Consider the following 5,584-nt stretch of genomic DNA (forward strand, 5'->3'; position numbering starts at 1 on the left):
TTAGATCCTTAAATCAAGAGACCTATCTATAAACTAAACAAAATTTTTTTTAAAAAGTCAAGTAAGCATTAAATTAAGGGACCAAATTACAATGATGAAAAGAGACATTTACATTATAAAAAATATATATAACCTTTACAAAAATTATAAACTAAACAAAGATTTAAAAAACAAAAAAATTCAAGTGAGCATTAAATAAAAAAAGGGACCAAATTACAATAATGGAAAAACCCATTTACACTATAACAAGTGAAAGAATCACGATGGCTTTCTAAAATAATTAGAACGTGATAAAATCATTAGGTTGAATTTAAGTAGAATCAGTGTTCAAGAAAGGATTGCTTCAGCTTAGCCTTGAGCCGGTTGAAAATGGTGACTACTTGGTTGGAAACCATGGTAAAGAGAAGAAAACGTGATGAAATATGTGAGAAATAGTTCAAAAATCTTGTAAATTTTAAATTTATGCTAGTATTTCCGGTTCGCTTCTTTGTGGGAAGGAAACTCAATCGAGGGCCACTTAATAAAAGAGACTTTCCTAAATATTGAAGAGAATTAAGTTATAGAATGTAAGAAAAGTCAAGCCATGTGAGGTTGTGAAATGAAATGTGAAATTAAAACAAGTGAACGGGTCACGATCGCTTGCTAAGATAACAAGAAAATGATAAAATCATTAGGTTGAGTTTAACTAGAATTATATGAGGTAAAGCATTGTTCATGAAAATATCTTTTATTAAGGGATTGGATTTTCTCCTTGCAAAGAAGCAAACCGAAAATAATAGTCGAATTTTTGACATTGCAAGATTTTTGAACTAAGTTCTCACATATTTCACCATTTTTTTTCACTTTACCATGGTTTGCTCATATATGTGTGTGTATGTGTGTGTGTATGTGTATGTGTAAAATAAATAAATATATGTATGTGTGTATGTATATATATGTATACAAATTACTAGAATTATGCAAAGTGAAGCTTCACTTTAGAATTCTAAAAGAATAGAGTGCACGTGAAGTCAAGCCGTGTAAGGATGTGAAATGAAATCTGGAAAAAAAAGAGTCATTTAATATTTTGAAATCAAAATAACATTTAAGGTAAGTCTCCATCATGGCACTGAAAACAATGAAAGTGTGTCTAACCCAACACAACACTAAGGCTTTTTTTAGAAAGCCAAAAACTCATTAATATATATGTGTATGTGTGTATCCATAGAATTTACTAGAATTATGTAAGTGAAGTTTCACTTTAATATTCTAAAACAATAGATAGCAAAAAAAGTCAAGAAATGTCAGGATATGAAATGAAAGTGAAATAAACATTTAAAGTGAGTTTCCATCATGCACTAAAAACAATAAAAGTCTCCGCAACCCAACACAACACTAAGATTTCTTTTAGAAAGCAAAAAGAAAATATAACCTTTATTAAACAAGGAAGTCAATTTAGCATTAAAATAAGGGACCAAGAAATGATGGAAAGACCCATATACATTATAAAACAAGCTCACCTGACATGTGTCACCAATCCATGATTCTTAATCAACGGCACAAAAAGTCCACCAATATTCCACCCACTCTCTTATGGCCTTCTGAAGGCCAAAAATTTATACACGGAAGAAGCAACAAATATTCCTTTAATACCAAGCTTGGCAAGTTCTCACATGTTACGTAGGATTTTCTAGCTCCTATTCAATGGAATTAGGAGTGTTTTACAGCTATTGAAGAGAGAGAGAGAGAGAGAGAGAGAGAGAGAGAGAGAGAGAGAAATTAATAATTATATTATCTTCCTCCTCCTCCTCTCTGTTTAATTGGATAGTTCTCTTGGTTTCTTGTAGTTGTTTAATTTTCTCTCTCTCTCTCTCTCTCTCTCTCTCTCTCTCTCTCTCTCTCCCCAAAAAAACTTTAAATACTACATATATTCATATTTTCTAGGTTTTCTTACCTTCTAATTTATATTTTAGAGGTAACGTTTCAAAATTTATAGATGACATTACACTCTTTTCCCAAGATTTGCTCCCAAGTCATGAAGTCTCCAATGTTTATGGTGTTTTTTGTACATTGCACAGAGAGAGAGAGAGAGAGAGAGAGAGAGAGAGAGAGAGAGTCTAATTGTCTGAGAAAAAAAAGAGCTACATCGGGCCTTCCAACTTCATGATGAAGGAGAAATTAACCTTAAAATAGCTTTTCCAAGGAGCTGCTACACATCTTTGACCAACATGGAAGACGATCATGCCTATGTGTACCACATCTGAGAGATGCAATTAGCCATATATGTGCAGAATATGTGTAGTGCTATCGCCACCCAATGAGCCATCTTGTGAGGAGTACCATCACCACTTGGTTGCACTCACATCGAGGTTGTATGGTAAAAATGGATGATTCCAAGCCTTATTATATATAATGCAACTTCAATTTTTCTAAGAAAGAGAGAGCATCCACATGTCACACTCCGGTTCATCTCAAAGAAAGCCTTCAAAAACTTTTGGTTTGAAATGCAAAAGTGAAGGGTAAGTGGTAAGTATTAATAACTCTTATGGTAGAAAATGAAAAGACATAGTCTTGACTTCTTAGTTATGTCAAAAAGTCAAAAAGCTTAGTACTTCATCTATATCTATATTATTTAGAGACCTCTGCAAGGCCATGGAGTTTCACTCCAGCCAATGTTTGGGCAAATTCAATTTTACAAACATACAAAATTTTCTTTAGGGTAGATTATTTTCCAAAATAATCGTATCTTTCACAATGCACCTCTATTTTCTTAAATTTTTCAAGCGGATTTTTTCTTTTCCCGCTCCTTTCAACAAATTGTTTTGAGTTTTCAGCTTACTCAAGGCGATTCTAAGACACTTTTCTTGAACAATGACTCCAACCTTTAAATTTGAAGGGTGACTACTTCTATTTTTGTAAAGGCTTGCTCTACTTTGCATTTTGAAGGCCATAAAGAACACAGTGCACTACATGGGATGTGCATGCTCAAATGGGATCAAGGGTGGAGGTGACGGATCACGACATGTATGCATTGTAGACCATGCGATTGACACATGTATCTCGCACTTGGCACCTCCATGTATAATTAATTGTCCTTCTAGCCCCGAGAATGTGCACATTGCACATTGTAGCTTTGTGCAAAGGGACACAGTAGAATGGTTTCAAAGTTGAATTGGCATGTGTGTGTGTGTGTGTGTGTGTGAGAGAGAGAGAGAGAGAGAGAGAGAGAGAGAGAGAGAGAGAGGTCTCGAATAGGACCTACCAAAAACTAATTTTTTAATTGAGATTTTTTTTAAAAAAAATTGCACAATAAAAATCTTTTGAATTTTAAGTTGAAATTTAAAGAATTGAGGATATTTACACAAACTTACAAAATTTTGTCGATTTTGTTCAAGGCAAGCTTGAAATCCAGCAAAAAATATACAATTTTAACCCCAAAATGGAAGAGCATAATAGACATAGAAAAGTTGAATGCCGATTATATCCACTATCACTCTCTCATCACCTCAAGGATATGCTATGCCAAGAAAGGATGGGCACACCTATTGAAACTCTGTTACAACCTAACATGGGGCACAAATGTATGTGTGTGTGTGTGTGTGTGTGTGTGTGTGTGTGTGTGTGTGTGTGTGTGAGAGAGAGAGAGAGAGAGAGAGAGATAGAGAGAGAGAGAGATGAGCCTTGGGGGCATCTATGTGTCATTTAAAGTGTGACTCTACTTTTCCTATTGAAGGCCATAAAGAAAATCCAACCCTCAAATTTGATGGGTGACTCTACTTTTATATTCATCTTAAAGAGCTTGAATAAATCTGAGCGCTTCACGCTTCTATGCATCATGCAATGTGTAGAGAGAGAGAGAGAGAGAGAGAGAGAGAGAGAGAGAGAGGTTTTAATGCCAAAGGAACACATCAAGAGACCTCAATTTCTTGAACTTAAGACATGATACTTAAGAGGGAATTGTGATAACCAATCGTTTCATCTACTTATTATCTAAGAGAGATCCCAAACATCTAGCCAACAAGTCTAGAACTCAAAACTTTGTGTGTATGTATGTGTGTGTGTGTGTGTGTGTGTGTGTGTGTGTGTGTGTGTGTGAGAGAGAGAGAGAGAGAGAGAGAGAGAGAGAGAGAGAATTTTCATCTTTGTGGAGTGATTATAGGGACTACAATCCATTCTCCTGACTTGTGCATTCACACACACACACACATACACACAAATTATTGCATCTCCCTATGAGCCTATATTTTTCCATAGGGAGATAAAGGTTGATGGAGGGAGATAAAAAAGGTAACCGACAACTTGAATGCATGTGTGTGTGTGTGTGTGTGTGTGTGTGTGTGTGTGTGTGTGAGAGAGAGAGAGAGAGAGAGAGAGAGAGAGAGAGCAGTTTTGATGTCATAGAAACACATCAAGAGATCTCAAAGCTCTGTTTGACAAGTCGTGAACTTAAGACCTGGTATTTAAGAGAGAACTGTGATAACCAATCTTCCACACTCAAAGGTTACTATAGTTTCCTTTTCTTATTCACTGAGAGAGATCCCAAAGATCTACCCGACAACTATTAAACTCAAAACTCTGTGTGTGTGTGTGTGTGTGTGTGTGTGGTGTGTGTGTGTGTGAGAGAGAGAGAGAGAGAGAGAGAGAGCGAGGAGGGGGGGGGGGGGGGGGGGGGGGGGGGGGGAACGGGGGAGAAGAAAAGAATTTTTATTGTCATAAGATCAATTCAAACAAATATCAAAGGTCTACTCTATGAGTCTTGATCTTAAGATCTAATAAGAAAGAGAGTGGGAGTTGCAATCTTCTTGAAGTGATTACAAGAAATAAAGTACACCCTCCTTGCTTGTGCACATGCGCATGCGCACACACACACCCCCCTACAAATATGTGTATGTGTGTGACCCAATGGCCATGCTTTTTTAACCGTAGCAACGTGCGGGTCACACACTAGTGTTTATTACAATGGGCCCATTTAAACAACAAAGTGAAAATATCACATTGGCATTCTAAGATAAAATTTTAGAAAAAAAAGTAAAAATAAAAATATAAAATAAATATAAGCAACAAAATAAAGAGTCCCCATTACAAACTAAAAAGTAGACTGAATAAGCATAGATAATATTAAATAATTTATAAAGAAAAGATAGTTTTAAGAAGAATAAGAAATAAAAATGTTTTCATGAAATACCCTTTTAGAGGTCTTAGATGAAAAAATTCTTTTACAAATCAAAATATTTCTATATTTCACATAATGGCATCAAAATTCTATGAATGTACTTCTAATGCTTTGTTCTTTAAGGCTTCTTTTCTCCGGTCAAAATAAAAAAAGACAAAAGAAAAAAAATCAAAGAATCTTTAATTGAAGGTACCAAATTACAATGATGGAAAAACCCATTTACAATTTAAAAGAAAGATATAATGTTTACAATACTTTCATTTTCAAGCCAAGAGGACATGTGTTCACTATGTAATGCAACTTCCTTGCATTATTAAACAAGGAAGTCAATTTAGCATTAAAAGAAGGGACGTTGAAATGATGGAAATACCCATATACATTATAAAACAAGCTCACCTGACATGTGTCACCAATCCATGATTCTTAAATCAA

Source organism: Adiantum capillus-veneris, chromosome 3, assembly GCF_014529385.1.
Source record: "Adiantum capillus-veneris isolate H3 chromosome 3, ASM1452938v2, whole genome shotgun sequence".
Classification (NCBI taxonomy): domain Eukaryota; kingdom Viridiplantae; phylum Streptophyta; class Polypodiopsida; order Polypodiales; family Pteridaceae; genus Adiantum; species Adiantum capillus-veneris.